The sequence below is a fragment of the Pleurodeles waltl genome, chromosome 9 (genome assembly GCF_031143425.1).
Source record: "Pleurodeles waltl isolate 20211129_DDA chromosome 9, aPleWal1.hap1.20221129, whole genome shotgun sequence".
NCBI lineage: Eukaryota > Metazoa > Chordata > Amphibia > Caudata > Salamandridae > Pleurodeles > Pleurodeles waltl.
Window position 1 is genome coordinate 10,508,511 of NC_090448.1, and position 24,094 is coordinate 10,532,604.

A 24,094-nucleotide genomic window follows, 5' to 3' on the forward strand; every position below is an offset into this window, starting at 1 on the left:
GGGTATCTAAACCCAACTTCTGTCTTTCCCTCTCTATTTCTAAAGACTGTCTATCCAAATCCAGCTGTTGCTTCTTGAGCTTCAGTCTGGTTTGTTCCACTCTCAATCTATTGAGCTCCCTTTCTAACAATCTGTCATCCGGGTGGGTGGGAGGGACATTTCTAGATACAGAGGTATGATGGGAATGAACAGAAGGAGACCTGTCCCTTACAGAGGGCACCCTAACAGCTTGGCTACCAGTATAATGTGAGAGCACACCATCAGTATGGTGTGATTCAACCTCTGTACCAACTATGCTAGACTGTCTAGTAATGGGCAGGCTGAGAAGTTTCTTTCCTGAATCTTTTCCTGGGGGACTCCCTGGATCAGATTGAGAACCATTAGCTACTTTTTCACCAGATTGGGCACTTATGGCCTTATCCTGTACTCTAAGCATGTTAATTAACAGTTCTAAGGAAGGATTCTTCCCTACACTCAAACCTCTCTCTATGCAGAGACTCCTTGCTCCTTTCCAGCTAAGGTGATCATATGCAAGTTTGGACAGTTCAACATTTTTTCCTGTGCCAGACATTTTTTAGAGAGAGTTAAAGTGATAGAACAAGAGAAAAAAGTTTTCAGAACTTTTTTGGAAAGACAGAAACAACTTTTTAAACTTTTAAGAACTTTTTGAAAGTTTAGAAGTACTTTTCAGCACTTAGAAAAGAGTGAAAAGAGGAAATGCAAAACTTTTTGGCTATGTGTATATACACTGACCTTGTTTTGTATATTTTTCTCTTATGAAAAGTACAATGACAAGAGTGGTAAGTAGTCTCAAGCACTTATCCCACCACTGCACAACCAATGTAGGAGGCTGGACTGGCTTGTAGCGAGTACCAAGGGGTACTTGCACCTTGCACCAGGCCCAGTTATCCCTTATTAGTGTATAGGGTGTCTAGCAGCTTAGGCTGATAGATAATGGTAGCTTAGCAGAGCAGCTTAGGCTGAACTAGGAGATGTGTGAAGCTACTACAGTACCACTTAGTGTCATATGCACAATATCATAAGAAAACACAATACACAGTTATACTAAAAATAAAGGTACTTTATTTTTATGACAATATGCCAAAGTATCTTAGAGTGTACCCTCAGTGAGAGGATAGGAAATATACACAAGATATATATACACAATAGCAAAAATATGCAGTATAGTCTTAGAAAACAGTGCAAACAATGTATAGTTACAATAGGATGCAATGGGGAAACATAGGGATAGGGGCAACACAAACCATATACTCCAAAAGTGGAATGCGAACCACGAATGGACCCCAAACCTATGTGACCTTGTAGAGGGTCGCTGGGACTATTAGAAAATAGTGAGAGTTAGCAAAATAACCCTCCCCAAGACCCTGAAAAGTGAGTGCAAAGTGCACTAAAGTTCCCCTAAGGACAAAATAGTCGTGTTAGAGGAATAATGCAGGAAAGACACAAACCAGCAATGCAACAACTGTGGATTTCCAATCTAGGGTACCTGTGGAACAAGGGGACCAAGTCCAAAAGTCACAAGCAAGTCGGAGATGGGCAGATGCCCAGGAAATGCCAGCTGTGGGTGCAAAGAAGCTTCGACTGGACAGAAGAAGCTGAGGTTTCTGCAGGAACGAAAAGGGCTAGAGACTTCCCCTTTGGTGGACGTATCCATCTCGCCTTGGAGAGCTGTGCAATAGTGTTTTCCCGCCGGAAGGACGCCAACAAGCCTTGCTACACGCAAATCGTGCGTTTGGCGTTTTTGGACGCTGCTGGGGCCCAGGAGGGACCAGGAGGTTGCAAATTGGACCTGAAAAGAGAGGGGACGTCGAGCAAGACAAAGAGCCCTCACTGAAGCAGGTAGCATCTGGAGAAGTGCCAGAAACAGGCACTACGAGGATGCGTGAAACGGTGCTCACCGAAGTTGCACAAAGGAGTCCCACGTCGCCGGAGACCAACTTAGAAAGTCGTGCAATGCAGGTTAGAGTGCCGTGGACCCAGGCTTGGCTGTGCACAAAGGATTTCCGCCGGAAGTGCACAGGGGCCGGAGTAGCTTGCAAAGTCGCGGTTCCCAGCAATGCAGCCCAGCGAGGTGAGGCAAGGACTTACCTCCACCAAACTTGGACTGAAGAGTCACTGGACTGTGGGGGTCACTTGGACAGAGTCGCTGGATTCGAGGGACCTCGCTCGTCGTGCTGAGAGGAGACCCAAGGGACCGGTGATGCAGCTTTTTGGTGCCTGCGGTTGCAGGGGGAAGATTCCGTCGACCCACGGGAGATTTCTTCGGAGCTTCTGGTGCAGAGAGGAGGCAGGCTACCCCCACAGCATGCACAAGCAGGAAAACAGTCGAGAAGGCGGCAGGATCAGCGTTACAGAGTTGCAGTAGTCGTCTTTGCTACTATGTTGCAGGTTTGCAGGCTTCCAGCGCGGTCAGCGGTCGATTCCTTATCAGAAGGTGAAGAGAGAGATGCAGAGGAACTCGGCTGAGCTCATGCATTCGTTATCTAAAGTTTCCCCAGAGACAGAGACCCTAAATAGCCAGAAAAGAGGGTTTGGCTACCTAGGAGAGAGGATAGGCTACTAACACCTGAAGGAGCCTATCAGCAGGAGTCTCTGACGTCACCTGGTGGCACTGGCCACTCAGAGAAGTCCAGTGTGCCAGCAGCACCTCTGTTTCCAAGATGGCAGAGGTCTGGAGCACACTGGAGGAGCTCTGGACACCTCCCAGGGGAGGTGCAGGTCAGGGGAGTGGTCACTCCCCTTTCCTTTGTCCAGTTTCGCGCCAGAGCAGGGGCTAAGGGGTCCCTGAACCGGTGTAGACTGGCTTATGCAGAATTGGGCACATCTGTGCCCAACAAAGCATTTCCAGAGGCTGGGGGAGGCTACTCCTCCCCTGCCTTCACACCATTTTCCAAAGGGAGAGGGTGTCACACCCTCTCTCAGAGGAAGTTCTTTGTTCTGCCATCCTGGGCCAGGCCTGGCTGGACCCCAGGAGGGCAGCTGCCTGTCTGAGGGGTTGGCAGCAGCAGCAGCTGCAGTGAAACCCCAGGAAGGGCAGTCTGGCAGTACCAGGGTCTGTGCTACAGACCACTGGGATCATGGAATTGTACCAACAATGCCAGGATGGCATAGAGGGGGCAATTCCATGATCATAGACATGTTACATGGCCATATTCGGAGTTACCATGGTGAAGCTACATATAGGTAGTGACCTATATGTAGTGCACGCGTGTAATGGTGTCCCCGCACTCACAAAGTTCAGTGAATTGGCTCTGAACAATGTGGGGGCACCTTGGCTAGTGCCAGTGTGCCCTCACACTAAGTAACTTTGCACCTAACCTTTACCAGGTAAAGGTTAGACATATAGGTGACTTATAAGTTACTTAAGTGCAGTGTAAAATGGCTGTGAAATAACGTGGACGTTATTTCACTCAGGCTGCAGTGGCAGGCCTGTGTAAGAATTGTCAGAGCTCCCTATGGGTGGCAAAAGAAATGCTGCAGCCCATAGGGATCTCCTGGAACCCCAATACCCTGGGTACCTCAGTACCATATACTAGGGAATTATATGGGTGTTCCAGTAAGCCAATGTAAATTGGTAAAAATGGTCACTAGCCTGTCAGTGACAATTTGGAAAGAAATGAGAGAGCATAACCACTGAGGTTCTGATTAGCAGAGCCTCAGTGAGACAGTTAGTCACTACACAGGTAACACATTCAGGCACACTTATGAGCACTGGGGCCCTGGGTTACCAGGGTCCCAGTGACACATACAACTAAAACAACATATATACAGTGAAAAATGGGGGTAACATGCCAGGCAAGATGGTACTTTCCTACAGCTATTAGTAGGTTTGCTCCCACCACCACTGCTATTAGTAGGGACACTAGGTGTAGCAGTAGGGGTTGTAGTGGTAGGAGGCTTGGTGCTTTTCTTTGGACAACTGGGATCTGTTGTCCAATGGCCCTTTACTTTACATAAATAGCACCATGGTTTCTTTTCTTTGTTTTGATTAGAAGAGGATTTGGGCCCACCACCCCCACCAGAGTGTTTTTGTGGGCCTAATGAAGACTCATTTTTAGATTTGTCCCCACCCTTGTCAGAAGACTTACCATCCTTCTTCTTGCCATCTTTGTCACCCCCTGTATGAACTTTTCTGTTCTCCCTTGTTCTGACCCATTTGTCTGCCTTCTTTCCCAATTCTTGGGGAGAGGTCAGATCAGAGTCCACCAAGTACTGGTGCAACAAATCAGACACAAAATTATTAAGAATATGCTCTCTCAGGATCAAGTTATACAGGCTGTCATAATCAGTAACTTTACTGCCATGTAACCACCCCTCCAAGGCCTTCACTGAATGGTCAATGAAATCAACCCAGTCTTGTGAAGACTCCTTTTTGGTCTCTCTGAACTTTATCCTGTATTGTTCAGTGGTTAAGCCATAACCATCCAGGAGTGCATTCTTAAGAACTTTGTAATCATTAGCTTCATTTTCTTTTACAGTAAGGAGCCTATCCCTACCTTTTCCACTAAATGATAGCCATAGGATAGCAGCCCACTGCCTTTGAGGGACATCCTGTACAGCACAGGCCCTCTCAAGTGCAGCAAACCACTTGTTAATGTCATCCCCCTCCTTATAAAGGGGAACTATCTTGTGCAGATTCCTGGAATCATGCTCTTTTGCAGGATGACTATGGGGAATACTGCTGCTGCCACCATGGGTTTCTAGACCCAGTTTCTGTCTCTCCTTCTCTACTTCTAAAGTCTGTCTATCCAAATCCAGCTGTTGCTTCCTGAGCTTCAGACTGGTTTGTTCCACTCTCAATCTATTGAGCTCCCTTTCTAACAATCTGTCATCAGGGTGGGTGGGAGGGACATGTCTTGAAACAGAAGTATGATGAGAATGGAGAGAAGGAGACCTGTCCCTTACAGAGGGCACCCTAACAGCTTGGCTAACAGAAACATCATTTCTACTGTGATGAGAATGAATGCTTTTGCTATGATGTGAGACAACACTATCTGTATGGTGTGACTCAACATCAGTACCAACTATGCTAGACTGTCTAGTAATGGGCAGGCTTGGAAGTTTCTTTCCTGAATCTTTTCCTGGGGGAGTCCCTGGATCAGATTGGGAACCATTAGCTACTTTTTCAACAGATGGGGTACTTTTAGCCTTATCTTGTTCTCTAAGCATGTTAAGTAACAATTCCAAGGAAGGATTCTTCCCTACACTCAAACCTCTCTCTATGCAGAGACTCCTTGCTCCTTTCCAGCTAAGGTGATCATATGCAAGTTTGGACAGATCAACATTTTGGCCTGTGCCAGACATTTTTAGAGAGAGTTAAAGTGATAGAAAAAGAGAAAAAAGTTTGTCAGAGCTTTTAGAAAGACTGGAAAAAAAACTTTTTAAACTTTTTAGAACTTTTTAGAAAGTTAGAAGTACTTTTCAGCACTTAGAAAAGAGTGAAAAGAGGAAATGCAAAACTTTTTGGTTATGTGTATATACATTGAACTTGTTTTGTATATTTTTCTCTTATGAAAAGTACAATGACAAGAGTGGTAAGTAGTCTCAAAGCACTTATCCCACCGCTGCACAACCAATGTAGGAGGCTGGACTGGCTTGTAGTGAGTACCTAGGGGTACTTGCACCTTGCACCAGGCCCAGTTATCCCTTATTAGTGTATAGGGTGTCTAGAAGCATAGGTGTGAGAAGGTAGCCTCTTTCTAGCCTTGTTACCCCCACTTTTGGCCTGTTTGTGAGTGTATGTCAGGGTGTTTGTCACTGTTTTCACTGTCTCACTGGGATCCTGATAGCCAGGCCTCAGTGCTCATAGTGAAAACACCATGATTTCAGTATGGTTGTTATGTGTCACTGGGATCCTGCTAGTCAGGACCCCAGTGCTCATAGGTTTGTGGCCTATATGTATGTGTCACTGGGACCCTGTCACACAGGGCCCCAGTGCTCATAGGTGTGCATGTATATGTTCCCTGTGTGGTGCCTAACTGTCTCACTGAGGCTCTGCTAACCAGAACCTCAGTGGTTATGCTCTCTCATAACTTTTAAATTGTCACTAACAGGCTAGTGACCATTTTTACCAATTTACATTGGCTTACTGGAACACCCTTATAATTCCCTAGTATATGGTACTGAGGTACCCAGGGTATTGGGGTTCCAGGAGACCCCTATGGGCTGCAGCATTTCTTTTGCCACCCATAGGGAGCTCTGACAATTCTTACACAGGCCTGCCACTGCAGCCTGAGTGAAATAACGTCCACGGTATTTCACAGCCATTTTACACTGCACTTAAGTAACTTATAAGTCACCTATATGTCTAACCTTTACCTGGTAAAGGTTAGGTGCAAAGTTACTTAGTGTGAGGGCACCCTGGCACTAGCCAAGGTGCCCCCACATTGTTCAGAGCCAATTCCCTGAACTTTGTGAGTGCGGGGACACCATTACACGCGTGCACTACATATAGGTCACTACCTATATGTAGCTTCACCATGGTAACTCCGAATATGGCCATGTAACATGTCTATGATCATGGAATTGCCCCCTCTATACCATCCTGGCATAGTTGGCACAATCCCATGATCCCAGTGGTCTGTAGCACAGACCCTGGTACTGCCAAACTGCCCTTCCTGGGGTTTCACTGCAGCTGCTGCTGCTGCCAACCCCTCAGACAGGCAGCTGCCCTCCTGGGGTCCAGCCAGGCCTGGCCCAGGATGGCAGAACAAAGAACTTCCTCTGAGAGAGGGTGTGACACCCTCTCCCTTTGGAAAATGGTGTGAAGGCAGGGGAGGAGTAGCCTCCCCCAGCCTCTGGAAATGCTTTGTTGGGCACAGATGTGCCCAATTCTGCATAAGCCAGTCTACACCGGTTCAGGGACCCCTTAGCCCCTGCTCTGGCGCGAAACTGGACAAAGGAAAGGGGAGTGACCACTCCCCTGACCTGCACCTCCCCTGGGAGGTGTCCAGAGCTCCTCCAGTGTGCTCCAGACCTCTGCCATCTTGGAAACAGAGGTGCTGCTGGCACACTGGACTGCTCTGAGTGGCCAGTGCCACCAGGTGACGTCAGAGACTCCTGCTGATAGGCTCCTTCAGGTGTTAGTAGCCTTTCCTCTCTCCTAGGTAGCCAAACCCTCTTTTCTGGCTATTTAGGGTCTCTGTCTCTGGGGAAACTTTAGATAACGAATGCATGAGCTCAGCCGAGTTCCTCTGCATCTCCCTCTTCACCTTCTGATAAGGAATCGACCGCTGACCGTGCTGGAAGCCTGCAAAACCTGCAACATAGTAGCAAAGACGACTACTGCAACTCTGTAACGCTGATCCTGCCGCCTTCTCGACTGTTTTCCTGCTTGTGCATGCTGTGGGGGTAGTCTGCCTCCTCTCTGCACCAGAAGCTCCGAAGAAATCTCCCGTGGGTCGACGGAATCTTCCCCCTGCAACCGCAGGCACCAAAAAGCTGCATCTCCGGTCCCTTGGGTCTCCTCTCAGCACGACGAGCGAGGTCCCTCGAATCCAGCGATACCGTCCAAGTGACCCCCACAGTCCAGTGACTCTTCAGCTCAAGTTTGGTGGAGGTAAGTCCTTGCCTCACCTCGCTGGGCTGCATTGCTGGGAACCGCGACTTTGCAAGCTACTCCGGCCCCTGTGCACTTCCGGCGGAAATCCTTTGTGCACAGCCAAGCCTGGGTCCACGGCACTCTAACCTGCATTGCACGACTTTCTAAGTTGGTCTCCGGCGACGTGGGACTCCTTTGTGCAACTTCGGCGAGCACCATTTCACGCATCCTCGTAGTGCCTGTTTCTGGCACTTCTCCGGGTGCTACCTGCTTCAGTGAGGGCTCTTTGTCTTGCTCGACGTCCCCTCTCTCTTCAGGTCCAATTTGCGACCTCCTGGTCCCTCCTGGGCCCCAGCAGCGTCCAAAAAAACGCCAAACGCACGATTTGCGTGTAGCAAGGCTTGTTGGCGTCCATCCGGCGGGAAAACACTTCTGCACGACTCTCCAAGGCGTGGGGGATCCATCCTCCAAAGGTGAAGTCTCTAGCCCTTGTCGTTCCTGCAGTATTCACAGTTCTTCAGCCTAGTAAGAGCTTCTTTGCACCAACCGCTGGCATTTCTTGGGCATCTGCCCATCTCCGAGCTGCTTGTGACTTTTGGACTTGGTCCCCTTGTTCCACAGGTACCCTCAGTCAGGAATCCATCGTTGTTGCATTGCTGATTTGTGTTTTCCTTGCATTTTCCCTCTAACACGACTATTTTGTCCTTAGGGGAACTTTAGTGCACTTTGCACTCACTTTTCAGGGTCTTGGGGAGGGTTATTTTTCTAACTCTCACTATTTTCTAATAGTCCCAGCGACCCTCTACAAGGTCACATAGGTTTGGGGTCCATTCGTGGTTCACATTCCACTTTTGGAGTATATGGTTTGTGTTGCCCCTATCCCTATGTTTACCCATTGCATCCTATTGTAACTATACATTGTTTGCACTGTTTTCTAAGACTATACTGCATATTTTTGCTATTGTGTATATATATCTTGTGTATATTTCCTATCCTCTCACTGAGGGTACACTCTAAGATACTTTGGCATATTGTCATAAAAATAAAGTACCTTTATTTTTAGTATAACTGTGTATTGTGTTTTCTTATGATATTGTGCATATGACACTAAGTGGTACTGTAGTAGCTTCACACGTCTCCTAGTTCAGCCTGAGCTGCTTTGCTAAGCTACCATTATCTATCAGCCTAAGCTGCTAGACACCCTATACACTAATAAGGGATAACTGGGCCTGGTGCAAGGTGCAAGTACCCCTTGGTACTCACTACAAGCCAGTCCAGCCTCCTACATTGGTTGTGCAGCGGTGGGATAAGTGCTTTGAGACTACTTACCACTCTTGTCATTGTACTTTTCATAAGAGAAAAATATACAAAACAAGGTCAGTGTATATACACATAGCCAAAAAGTTTTGCATTTCCTCTTTTCACTCTTTTCTAAGTGCTGAAAAGTACTTCTAAACTTTCAAAAAGTTCTTAAAAGTTTAAAAAGTTTTTTTCTGTCTTTCCAAAAAGTTCTGAAAACTTTTTTCTCTTTGTCTATCACTTTAACTCTCTCTAAAAAATGTCTGGCACAGGCCAAAAAGTTGAACTGTCCAAACTTGCATATGATCACCTTAGCTGGAAAGGAGCAAGGAGTCTCTGCATAGAGAGAGGTTTGAGTGTAGGGAAGAATCCTTCCTTAGAACTGTTAATTAATATGCTTAGAGTACAGGATAAGGCCATAAGTGCCCAATCTGTAGAAAAAGTAGCTAATGGTTCTCAATCTGATCCAGGGACTCCCCCAGGAAAAGGTTCAGGAAAGAAACTTCTCAGCCTGCCCATTACTAGACAGTCTAGCATAGTTGGTACAGAGGTTGAATCACATCATACTGATGATGTGCTCTCACATTATGCTGGTAGCCAAGCTGTTAGGGTGCCCTTGGTAAGGGACAGGTCTCCTTCTGTTCATTCCCATCATACCTCTGTATCTAGAAATGTCCCTCCCACCCACCCTGATGACAGATTGTTAGAAAGGGAGCTCAATAGATTGAGAGTGGAGCAAACCAGACTGAAGCTCAAGAAGCAACAGCTGGATTTGGTTAGACAGTCTTTAGAAATAGAGAGGGAAAGACAGAAGATGGGTTTAGATACCCATGGTGGCAGCAGCAGTATTCCCCATAGTCATCCTGCAAAAGAGCATGATTCCAGGAATCTGCACAAGATAGTCCCCCCTTATAAGGAGGGGGATGACATTAACAAGTGGTTTGCTGCACTTGAGAGGGCCTGCGCTGTACAGGATGTCCCTCAAAGGCAGTGGGCTGCTATCCTATGGCTATCATTTAGTGGAAAAGGTAGGGATAGGCTCCTTACTGTGAAAGAAAATGATGCCAATAATTTTACAGTTCTTAAGAATGCACTCCTGGATGGTTATGGCTTAACCACTGAACAGTACAGGATAAAGTTCAGAGAGACCAAAAAGGAGTCTTCACAAGACTGGGTTGATTTCATTGACCAGGCAGTGAAGGCCTTGGAGGGGTGGTTACATGGCAGTAAAGTTACTGATTATGACAGCCTGTATAACTTAATCCTGAGAGAGCATATTCTTAATAATTGTGTGTCTGATTTGTTGCACCAGTACTTGGTGGACTCTTATCTGACCTCTCCCCAAGAATTGGGAAAGAAGGCAGACAAATGGGTCAGAACAAGGGTGAACAGAAAAGTTCATACAGGGGATGATGGCAATAAGAAGAAAGATGGTGATAAATCTCAAGATAAGCATGGGGATAAGGGTAAAACCAAAGATCCCACTTCAAATCTTAAACACTCTTCAGAGGGTGGGGATAAAACAAATTCTTCCTCTTCTTCCCAACCTGCACACATTAAAAAGCCTTGGTGCTTTGTGTGTAAAAACAGAGGCCATAGGCCAGGGGATAAGTCCTGTCCAGGTAAACCCCCTGAGCCTACCACCACTAATACATCAAGCTCTAGTGCCCCTAGCAGTAGTGGTACTAGTGGTGGGACTGCTGGCAACAGTCAAGCTAAGGGTGTAGTTGGGTTCACTTATGGGTCCATAGTGGAAACTGATGTAATCAGTCCCAAGACAGTTTCTGTCACACCTAGTGGCATTGGCCTTGCCACACTGGCTGCTTGTCCCCTTACAATGGATAAGTACAGGCAGACAGTTTCAATAAATGGTGTTGAGGCCTTGGCCTACAGGGACACAGGTGCCAGTTTCACTTTGGTGACTGAAAACCTAGTGCCTCCTGAACAACACATCATTGGACAACAGTATAAGATTATTGATGTCCATAACTCCACTAAGTTTCTTCCCTTAGCTATAATTCAGTTTAGTTGGGGTGGAGTTACTGGCCCTAAGCAGGTGGTGGTATCACCTAGCTTACCTGTAGACTGTCTCTTAGGTAATGACCTAGAGGCCTCAGGTTGGGCTGATGTAGAGTTTTATGCCCATGCAGCCATGCTGGGCATCCCTGAGGAATTGTTCCCTCTCATTTCAAGTGAAATGAAAAAGCAAAGGAGAGAAGGCCTGAAAACTCAGGATCCCTCTCCATCAACAGGTAAAAAGGGTATCACAGTATCCCCTAACCACCCTACCATTCAGGATACTATTCCTGTGGTGGGAGAAACCTCTCCTGGGGTGGCACCTGTTCCAAGGGAATCATCAGCTGGCAAAGCTGGACTCCCTGAGGTGGAAGTACCTCTCTGTGGGATAACTAACATTGGTGAGAAAAAGAGCACCATTTTAGTTAACATGCAGCATCCCTCCAACCCTCCCAGAGAAACTTTAGTGCAGAAACTCTGCACTGCCTCACAACACTTAGGACAGCATCCCTGCCCTAGTGTGGAGCTGATAGGACAGCATCCCTGCCCTGCTCCAACCCAAGAGAAACAGCATCCCTGTTCTCTCTTCCAGCCATATGGACAAAGTTTTTGCCCAGCTATGGCTTTTCTGAGACAGCATCCCTGTCTGGCATTTCCATCACTACAAATAGGTTCAGTGGACAATTCCCACTGCTCTAAACTAAAACTTACTGATAGAAACTCTGAAAATACATCTTCACATTGTTGCTTAGCTAAAAAACTTCAAACAGGGTGGTTTACATCCCCACAGGGAAGTAACCATATAGTGGATGATAAAGGGAGTAACCAGTCTATTGCAGAGCTACTCTCTACTTATCACCACTTAGACAATAAAGTCTCAACTGGCCAAGGTTAGCCTTATTGTCCTTCGTTTGGGGGGGGGTTGTGTGAGAAGGTAGCCTCTTTCTAGCCTTGTTACCCCCACTTTTGGCCTGTTTGTGAGTGTATGTCAGGGTGTTTGTCACTGTTTTCACTGTCTCACTGGGATCCTGATAGCCAGGCCTCAGTGCTCATAGTGAAAACACCATGATTTCAGTATGGTTGTTATGTGTCACTGGGATCCTGCTAGTCAGGACCCCAGTGCTCATAGGTTTGTGGCCTATATGTATGTGTCACTGGGACCCTGTCACACAGGGCCCCAGTGCTCATAGGTGTGCATGTATATGTTCCCTGTGTGGTGCCTAACTGTCTCACTGAGGCTCTGCTAACCAGAACCTCAGTGGTTATGCTCTCTCATAACTTTTAAATTGTCACTAACAGGCTAGTGACCATTTTTACCAATTTACATTGGCTTACTGGAACACCCTTATAATTCCCTAGTATATGGTACTGAGGTACCCAGGGTATTGGGGTTCCAGGAGACCCCTATGGGCTGCAGCATTTCTTTTGCCACCCATAGGGAGCTCTGACAATTCTTACACAGGCCTGCCACTGCAGCCTGAGTGAAATAACGTCCACGGTATTTCACAGCCATTTTACACTGCACTTAAGTAACTTATAAGTCACCTATATGTCTAACCTTTACCTGGTAAAGGTTAGGTGCAAAGTTACTTAGTGTGAGGGCACCCTGGCACTAGCCAAGGTGCCCCCACATTGTTCAGAGCCAATTCCCTGAACTTTGTGAGTGCGGGGACACCATTACACGCGTGCACTACATATAGGTCACTACCTATATGTAGCTTCACCATGGTAACTCCGAATATGGCCATGTAACATGTCTATGATCATGGAATTGCCCCCTCTATACCATCCTGGCATAGTTGGCACAATCCCATGATCCCAGTGGTCTGTAGCACAGACCCTGGTACTGCCAAACTGCCCTTCCTGGGGTTTCACTGCAGCTGCTGCTGCTGCCAACCCCTCAGACAGGCAGCTGCCCTCCTGGGGTCCAGCCAGGCCTGGCCCAGGATGGCAGAACAAAGAACTTCCTCTGAGAGAGGGTGTGACACCCTCTCCCTTTGGAAAATGGTGTGAAGGCAGGGGAGGAGTAGCCTCCCCCAGCCTCTGGAAATGCTTTGTTGGGCACAGATGTGCCCAATTCTGCATAAGCCAGTCTACACCGGTTCAGGGACCCCTTAGCCCCTGCTCTGGCGCGAAACTGGACAAAGGAAAGGGGAGTGACCACTCCCCTGACCTGCACCTCCCCTGGGAGGTGTCCAGAGCTCCTCCAGTGTGCTCCAGACCTCTGCCATCTTGGAAACAGAGGTGCTGCTGGCACACTGGACTGCTCTGAGTGGCCAGTGCCACCAGGTGACGTCAGAGACTCCTGCTGATAGGCTCCTTCAGGTGTTAGTAGCCTTTCCTCTCTCCTAGGTAGCCAAACCCTCTTTTCTGGCTATTTAGGGTCTCTGTCTCTGGGGAAACTTTAGATAACGAATGCATGAGCTCAGCCGAGTTCCTCTGCATCTCCCTCTTCACCTTCTGATAAGGAATCGACCGCTGACCGTGCTGGAAGCCTGCAAAACCTGCAACATAGTAGCAAAGACGACTACTGCAACTCTGTAACGCTGATCCTGCCGCCTTCTCGACTGTTTTCCTGCTTGTGCATGCTGTGGGGGTAGTCTGCCTCCTCTCTGCACCAGAAGCTCCGAAGAAATCTCCCGTGGGTCGACGGAATCTTCCCCCTGCAACCGCAGGCACCAAAAAGCTGCATCTCCGGTCCCTTGGGTCTCCTCTCAGCACGACGAGCGAGGTCCCTCGAATCCAGCGATACCGTCCAAGTGACCCCCACAGTCCAGTGACTCTTCAGCTCAAGTTTGGTGGAGGTAAGTCCTTGCCTCACCTCGCTGGGCTGCATTGCTGGGAACCGCGACTTTGCAAGCTACTCCGGCCCCTGTGCACTTCCGGCGGAAATCCTTTGTGCACAGCCAAGCCTGGGTCCACGGCACTCTAACCTGCATTGCACGACTTTCTAAGTTGGTCTCCGGCGACGTGGGACTCCTTTGTGCAACTTCGGCGAGCACCATTTCACGCATCCTCGTAGTGCCTGTTTCTGGCACTTCTCCGGGTGCTACCTGCTTCAGTGAGGGCTCTTTGTCTTGCTCGACGTCCCCTCTCTCTTCAGGTCCAATTTGCGACCTCCTGGTCCCTCCTGGGCCCCAGCAGCGTCCAAAAAAACGCCAAACGCACGATTTGCGTGTAGCAAGGCTTGTTGGCGTCCATCCGGCGGGAAAACACTTCTGCACGACTCTCCAAGGCGTGGGGGATCCATCCTCCAAAGGTGAAGTCTCTAGCCCTTGTCGTTCCTGCAGTATTCACAGTTCTTCAGCCTAGTAAGAGCTTCTTTGCACCAACCGCTGGCATTTCTTGGGCATCTGCCCATCTCCGAGCTGCTTGTGACTTTTGGACTTGGTCCCCTTGTTCCACAGGTACCCTCAGTCAGGAATCCATCGTTGTTGCATTGCTGATTTGTGTTTTCCTTGCATTTTCCCTCTAACACGACTATTTTGTCCTTAGGGGAACTTTAGTGCACTTTGCACTCACTTTTCAGGGACTTGGGGAGGGTTATTTTTCTAACTCTCACTATTTTCTAATAGTCCCAGCGACCCTCTACAAGGTCACATAGGTTTGGGGTCCATTCGTGGTTCACATTCCACTTTTGGAGTATATGGTTTGTGTTGCCCCTATCCCTATGTTTACCCATTGCATCCTATTGTAACTATACATTGTTTGCACTGTTTTCTAAGACTATACTGCATATTTTTGCTATTGTGTATATATATCTTGTGTATATTTCCTATCCTCTCACTGAGGGTACACTCTAAGATACTTTGGCATATTGTCATAAAAATAAAGTACCTTTATTTTTAGTATAACTGTGTATTGTGTTTTCTTATGATATTGTGCATATGACACTAAGTGGTACTGTAGTAGCTTCACACGTCTCCTAGTTCAGCCTGAGCTGCTTTGCTAAGCTACCATTATCTATCAGCCTAAGCTGCTAGACACCCTATACACTAATAAGGGATAACTGGGCCTGGTGCAAGGTGCAAGTACCCCTTGGTACTCACTACAAGCCAGTCCAGCCTCCTACAATAGGCTGATAGATAATGGTAGCTTAGCAGAGCAGCTTATGCTGAACTAGGAGACGAGTGAAGCTCCTACAGTACCACTTAGTGTCATATGCACAATATCACAAGAAAACACAATACACAGATATACTAAAAATAAAGGTACTTTATTTTTATGACAATATGCCAAAAGTATCTCAGTGAGTACCCTCAGTATGAGGATAGCAAATATACACAAGATATATATACACAATACCAAAATATGCAGTAATAGTCTTAGAAAACAGTGCAAACAATGTATAGTTACAATAGGATGCAATGGGGACACATAGGGGTAGGGGCAACACAAACCATATACTCCAAAAGTGAAATGCGAACCACGAATGGACCCCAAACCTATGTTACCTTGTAGAGGGTCGCTGGGACTATTAGAAAATAGTGAGGGTTAGAAAAATAGCCCACCCCAAGACCCTGAAAAGTGAGTGCAAAGTGCACTAAAGTTCCCCAAAGGACAAAGAAGCCGTGATAGGGGAATAATGCAGGAAAGACACAAACCAACAATGCAACAACGATGGATGGCCAATCTAGGGTACCTGTGGAACAAGGGGACCAAGTCCAAAAGTCACAAGCAAGTCGGAGATGGGCAGATGCCCAGGAAATGCCAGCTGTGGGTGCAAAGAAGCTTCTACTGGACAGAAGAAGCTGAGGTTTCTGCAGGAACGAAAAGGGCTAGAGACTTTCCCTTTGGTGGACGGATCTCTCTCGCCTTGGAGAGTCGTGCAGAAGTGTTTTCCCGCCGAAAGAATGCCAACAAGCCTTGCTAGCTGCAAATTGTGCAGTAAGGGGTTTTGGATGCTGCTATGGCTCAGGAAGGACCAGGATGTCGCAAATTGCGTCAGGAGAGAGAGGGGATGTCGTGCAAGACAATGAGCCCTCTCAGCAGCAGGTAGCACCCGGAGAAGTGCCAGAAACAGGCACTACGAGGATGCGTGAAACGGTGCTCACCCGAAGTCGCACAAAGGAGTCCCACGTCGCCGGAGAATTACTTAGGAGGTCGTTCAATGCAGGTTAGAGTGCCGTGGACCCAGGCTGGACTATGCACAAAGGATTTCCGCCGGAAGTGCACGGAGGCCGGAGTAGCTGCAAAAGTCGCGGTTTCCAACAATGCAGTCTGGCGTGGGGAGGCAAGGACTTACCTCCACCAAACTTGGACTGAAGAGTCACTGGACTGTGGGAGTCACTTGGACAGAGTGGCTGGATTCAATGGACTTCGCTCGTCGTGCTGAGAGGAGACCCAAGGTACCGGTGATGCAGTTCTTTGGTGCCTGCGGTTGCAGGGGGACGATTCCGTCGACCCACGGGAGATTTCTTCGGAGCTTCTAGTGCAGAGAGGAGGCAGACTACCCCCACAGCATGCACCACCAGGAAAACAGTCGAGAAGGCGGCAGGATCAGCGTTACAGAGTTACAGTAGTCGTCTTTGCTACTATGTTGCAGTTTTGCAGGCTTCCAGCGCGGTCAGCAGTCGATTCCTTGGCAGAAGGTGAAGAGAGAGATGCAGAGGAACTCGGATGAGCTCTTGCATTCGTTATCTAAGGAATCCCAAGAGACAGAGACCCTAAATAGCCAGAAAAGAGGGGTTGGCTACCTAGGAGAGAGGATAGGCTAGCAACACCTGAAGGAGCCTATCACAAGGAGTCTCTGACGTCACCTGGTGGCACTGGCCACTCAGAGCAGTCCAGTGTGCCAGCAGCACCTCTGTTTCCAAGATGGCAGAGGTCTGGAGCACACTGGAGGAGCTCTGGGCACCTCCCAGGGGAGGTACAGGTCAGGGGAGTGGTCACTCCCCTTTCCTTTGTCCAGTTTCGCGCCAGAGCAGGGCTAAGGGGTCCCTGAACCGGTGTAGACTGGCTTATGCAGAAATGGGCACCAAATGTGCCCATGAAAGCATTTCCAGAGGCTGGGGGAGGCTACTCCTCCTCTGCCTTCACACCATTTTCCAAAGGGAGAGGGTGTAACACCCTCTCTCAGAGGAAGTCCTTTGTTCTGCCATCCTGGGCCAGGCCTGGCTGGACCCCAGGAGGGCAGATGCCTGTCTGAGGGGTTGGCAGCAGCAGCAGCTGCAGTGAAACCCCGGGAAAGGCAGTTTGACAGTACCAGGGTCTGTGCTACAGACCACTGGGATAATGGGATTGTGGCAACTATGCCAGGATGGTATAGAGGGGGCAATTCCATGATCATAGACATATTACATGGCCATATTCGGAGTTACCATTGTGAAGCTACATATAGGTAGTGACCTATATGTAGTGCACGCGTGTAATGGTGTCCCCGCACTCACAAAGTCCGGGGAATTGGCCCTGAACAATGTGGGGGCACCTTGGCTAGTGCCAGGGTGCCCTCACACTAAGTAACTTTGCACCTAACCTTTACCAGGTAAAGGATAGACATATAGGTGACTTATAAGTTACTTAAGTGCAGTGTAAAATGGCTGTGAAATAACGTGGACGTTATTTCACTCAGGCTGCTGTGGCAGGCCTGTGTAAGAATTGTCAGAGCTCCCTATGGGTGGCAAAAGAAATGCTGCAGCCCATAGGGATCTCCTGGAACCCCAATACCATGGGTACCTCAGTACCATATACTAGGGAATTATAAGGGCGTTCCAGTAAGCCAATGTAAATTGGTAAAATTGGTCACTAGCCTGTTAGTGACAATTTGAAAGAAATGAGAGAGCATAACCACTGAGGTTCTGATTAGCAGAGCCTCAGTGAGACAGTTAGTCATTACACAGGTAACACATTCAGGCACACTTATGAGCACTGGGGCCCTGGCTGGCAGGGTCCCAGCGACACATACAACTAAAACAACATATATACAGTGAAAAATGGGGGTAACATGCCAGGCAAGATGGTACTTTCCTACAGTCACACACAGACCGTCTACCGCTCATGGCTGGCATAGAGCTGGCACGCTATACTCCCTAACAGGGCACAATCACGAACAGATCATCCACCGCTCGTGGCTGGCATACAGCTGCCATATTATACCCTAACAGGACACACTCACACACAGACCATCCACCGCTCATGGCTGGCATAGAGCTGGCATATTATACCCTGACAGGATACACTCACACAGGCCATCCACCCCTCATGGGTGGCATAGAGCTGGCATATTATACCCTAACAGGGCACACTCACACAGAGGCCATCCACCGCTCATGGCTGGCATAGAGCTGACATATTATACCCTAACAGGATACACTCACACACAGACCATCCACCACTCATGTCTGGCAGAGAGCTGGCATATTATACCCTAACAGAACACAAACAGACCATCCACCGCTCATGGCTGGCATAGAGCTGGCACGCTATACTCCCTAACAGGGCACACTCACGCACAGATCATCCACCGCTCGTGGCTGGCATACAGCTGCCATATTATACCCTAACAGGACACACTCACACACAGACCATCCACCGCTCATGGCTGGCATAGAGCTGGCATATTATACCCTGACAGGATACACTCACACACAGGCCATCCACCCCTCATGGGTGGCATAGAGCTGGCATATTATACCCTAACAGGGCACACTCACACACAGGCCATCCACCGCTCATGGCTGGCATAGAGCTGACATATTATACCCTAACAGGATACACTCACACACAGACCATCCACCACTCATGGCTGGCAGAGAGCTGGCATATTACACCCTAAAAGGACACACACAGACCATCCACCGCTCATGGCTGGCATAGAGCTGGCATATTATACCCTAACAGGACACACTCACAGATCACCCACCGCTCATGGGTGGCATAGAGCTGGCATATTATACCCTAACAGGACACACACAGACCATCCACCGCTCATGGCTGGCACATTATACCCTAATAGGACACACTGACACACAGACTATCCACCACTCATGGGTGGCATAGAGCTGTCACATTACACCCCCTGACAGGATACACTCACTCACAGACCATCCACCGCTCATGGCTGGCATACAGATGGCATATTATACCCTAGCAGGACACACTCACACACAGACCACCCACCGCTCATGGCTGGCAGAGAGCAGGCACATTACACCCCCTGACAGGACACACTCACACACAGACCATCCACCGCTCATGGCTGGCATTGAGCTGGCACGGTATACTCCCTAACAGGGCACACTCACACACAGACCGTCCACCGCTCATGGCTGGCATAGAGCTGGCATATTATACCCAAACAGGACACACACAGACCATATTATACCCTAACAGGACACACACAGACCATCCACCGCTCATGGCTGGCATAGAGCTGGCATATTATACCCTAACAGGACACACACAGACCATCCACTGCTCATGGCTGGCATAGAGCTGGCATATTATACCCAAACAGGACACACACAGACCATCCACCGCTCATGGCTGGCACATTATACCCTAACAGGACACACTGACACACAGACCATCCACCACTCATGGGTGGCATAGAGCTGTCACATTACACCCCCTGACAGGATACACTCACTCACAGACCATCCACCGCTCATGGCTGGCATAGAGATGGCATATTATACCCTAACAGGACACACTCACACACAGACCACCCACCGCTCATGGCTGGCAGAGAGCAGGCAATTTACACCCCCTGACAGGACACACTCACACACAGACCATCCACCGCTCATGGCTGGCATTGAGCTGGCACGGTATACTCCCTAACAGGGCACACTCACACACAGACCGTCCACCGCTCATGGCTGGCATAGAGCTGGCATATTATACCCTAACAGGACACAAACAGACTATCCACCGCTCATGGCTGGCATAGAGCTGGCATATTATACCCTAACAGGACACACACAGACCATATTATACCCTAACAGGACACACACAGACCATCCACCGCTCATGGCTGGCATAGAGCTGGCATATTATACCCTAACAGGACACACACAGACCATCCACCGCTCATGGCTGGCATAGAGCTGACATATTATACCTAACAGGACACACACAGACCATCCACCGCTCATCGCTGGCACATTATACCCTAACAGGACACACTGACACACAGACTATCCACCACTCATGGGTGGCATAGAGCTGTCACATTAAACCCCCTGACAGGATACACTCACTCACAGACCATCCACCGCTCATGGCTGGCATAGAGATGGCATATTATACCCTAACAGGACACACTCACACACAGACCACCCACCGCTCATGGCTGGCAAAGAGCAGGCACATTACACCCCCTGACAGGATATACTCACACACAGACCATCCACCGCTCATGGCTGGCATAGAGCTGGCTCATTACACCCCCTGACAGGACACACTCACACACAGACCATCCACCGCTCATGGCTGGCATAGAGCTGGCACGGTATACTCCCTAACAGGGCACACTCACACACAGACCGTCCACCGCTCATGGCTAGCATAGAGCTGGCATATTATACCCTAACAGGACACACACAGACTATCCACTGTTCATGGCTGGCATAGAGCTGGCATATTATACCCAAACAGGACACACACAGACCATATTATACCCTAACAGGACACACACAGACCATCCATCGCTCATGGCTGGCATAGAGCTGGCATTATATACCCAAACAGGACACACACAGACCATATTATACCCTAACAGGACACACACAGACCATCCACCGCTCATGGCTGGCATAGAGCTGGAATATTATACCCTAACAGGACACAAACAGACTATCCACCGCTCATGGCTGGCATAGAGCTGGCATATTATACCCTAACAGGACACACACAGACCATATTATACCCTAACAGGACACACACAGACCATCCACCGCTCATGGCTGGCATAGAGCTGGCATATTATACCCTAACAGGACACACACAGACCATCCACCGCTCATGGCTGGCATAGAGCTGACATATTATACCTAACAGGACACACACAGACCATCCACCGCTCATCGCTGGCACATTATACCCTAACAGGACACACTGACACACAGACTATCCACCACTCATGGGTGGCATAGAGCTGTCACATTAAACCCCCTGACAGGATACACTCACTCACAGACCATCCACCGCTCATGGCTGGCATAGAGATGGCATATTATACCCTAACAGGACACACTCACACACAGACCACCCACCGCTCATGGCTGGCAAAGAGCAGGCACATTACACCCCCTGACAGGATATACTCACACACAGACCATCCACCGCTCATGGCTGGCATAGAGCTGGCTCATTACACCCCCTGACAGGACACACTCACACACAGACCATCCACCGCTCATGGCTGGCATAGAGCTGGCACGGTATACTCCCTAACAGGGCACACTCACACACAGACCGTCCACCGCTCATGGCTAGCATAGAGCTGGCATATTATACCCTAACAGGACACACACAGACTATCCACTGTTCATGGCTGGCATAGAGCTGGCATATTATACCCAAACAGGACACACACAGACCATATTATACCCTAACAGGACACACACAGACCATCCATCGCTCATGGCTGGCATAGAGCTGGCATTATATACCCAAACAGGACACACACAGACCATATTATACCCTAACAGGACACACACAGACCATCCACCGCTCATGGCTGGCATAGAGCTGGAATATTATACCCTACAGGGCACAGTCACACGCAGACCATCCACCACAGATGACTGGCATAGAGCTGGCACATTACACCCCCTGACAGGACACACTCAGACACAGAGCGTCCACCACAGGTGACTGGCATAGAGCTGGCACGGTATACTCCCTAACAGGGCACACTCACACACAGACCATCTGTAGGAGGCTGGACTGGCTTGTAGTGAGTACCTAGGGGTACTTGCACCTTGCACCAGGCCCAGTTATCCCTTATTAGTGTATAGGGTGTCTAGCAGCTTAGGCTGATAGATAATGGTAGCTTAGCAGAGCAGCTTAGGCTGAACTAGGAGACGTGTGAAGCTACTACAGTACCACTTAGTGTCATATGCACAATATCATAAGAAAACACAATACACAGTTATACTAAAAATAAAGGTACTTTATTTTTATGACAATATGCCAAAAGTATCTCAGTGAGTACCCTCAGTGTGAGGATAGCAAATATACACAAGATATATATACACAATAGCAAAAATATGCAGTATAGTCTTAGAAAACAGTGCAAACAATGTATAGTTACAATAGGATGCAATGGGGACACATAGGGATAGGGGCAACACAAACCATATACTCCAAAAGTGGAATGCGAACCACGAATGGACCCCAAACCTATGTGACCTTGTAGAGGGTCGCTGGGACTATTAGAAAATAGTGAGAGTTAGAAAAATAACCCTCCCCAAGACCCTGAAAAGTGAGTGCAAAGTGCACTAAAGTTCCCCTAAGGATAAAGAAGTCGTGTTAGAGGAATAATGCAGGAAAGACACAAACCAACAATGCAACAACGATGGATTTCCAATCTAGGGTACCTGTGGAACAAGGGGACCAAGTCCAAAAGTCACAAGCAAGTCGGAGATGGGCATATGCCCAGGAAATGCCAGCTGTGGATGCAAAGAAGCTTCTACTGGACAGAAGAAGCTGAGGTTTCTGCAGGAACGAAAAGGGCTAGAGACTTTCCCTTTGGTGGACGGATCCCTCTCGCCGTGGAGAGTCGTGCAGAAGTGTTTTCCCGCCGAAAGAACGCTAACAAGCCTTGCTAGCTGCAAATTGTGCAGTTAGCGTTTTTGGACGCTGCTGTGGCCCAGGAGGGACCAGGAGGTCGCAAATTGGACCAGGAGGTAGAGGGGACGTCGAGCAAGACAAAGAGCCCTCTTAGCAGCAGGTAGCACCCGGAGAAGTGCCAGAAACAGGCACTACGAGGATGCGTGAAACAGTGCTCACCCAAAGTTGCACAAAGAAGTCCCACGTCGCCGGAGAACAACTTAGAAAGTCGTGCAATGCAGGTTAGAGTGCCGTGGACCCAGGCTTGGCTGTGCACAAAGGATTTCCGCCGGAAGTGCACAGGGGCCGGAGTAGCTGCAAAAGTCGTGGTTCCCAGCAATGCAGTCTAGCGAGGTGAGGCAAGGACTTACCTCCACCAAACTTGGACTGAAGAGTCACTGGACTATGGGGGTCACTTGGACAGAGTTGCTGGATTCGAGGGACCTCGCTCATCGTGCTGAGAGGAGACCCAAGGGACCAGTAATGCAGCTTTTTGGTGCCTGCGGTTGCAGGGGGACGATTCCGTCGACCCACGGGAGATTTCTTCGGAGCTTCTAGTGCAGAGAGGAGGCAGACTACCCCCACAGCATGCACCACCAGGAAAACAGTCGAGAAGGCGGCAGGATCAGCGTTACAGAGTTGCAGTAGTCGTCTTTACTACTATGTTGCAGTTTTGCAGGCTTCCAGCACGGTCAGCAGTCGATTCCTTGGCAGAAGGTGAAGAGAGAGATGCAGAGGAACTCGGATGAGCTCTTGCATTCGTTATCTAAGGAATCCCAAGAGACAGAGACCCTAAATAGCTAGAAAAGAGGGTTTGGCTACCTAGGAGAGAGGATAGGCTAGCAACTCCTGAAGGAGCCTATCACAAGGAGTTTCTGACGTCACCTGGTGGCACTGGCCACTCAGAGCAGTCCAGTGTGCCAGCTGTGTAGGAAAGTACCATCTTGCCTGGCATGTTACCCCCATTTTTCACTGTATATATGTTGTTTTAGTTGTATGTGTCACTGGGACCCTGTTCTCCAGGGCCCCAGTGCTCATAAGTGTGCCTGAATGTGTTACCTGTGTAGTGACTAACTGTCTCACTGAGGCTCTGCTAATCAGAACCTCAGTGGTTATGCTCTCTCATTTCTTTCAAATTGTCACTGACAGGCTAGTGACCAATTTTACCAATTTACATTGGCTTACTGGAACACCCTTATAATTCCCTAGTATATGGTACTGAGGTACCCAGGGTATTGGGGTTCCAGGAGATCCCTATGGGCTGCAGCATTTCTTTTGCCACCCATAGGGAGCTCTGACAAATCTTACACAGGCCTGCCACTGCAGCCTGAGTGAAATAACGTCCACGTTATTTCACAGCCATTTTACACTGCACTTAAGTAACTTATAAGTCACCTATATGTCTAACCTTTACCTAGTAAAGGTTGGGTGCTAAGTTACTTA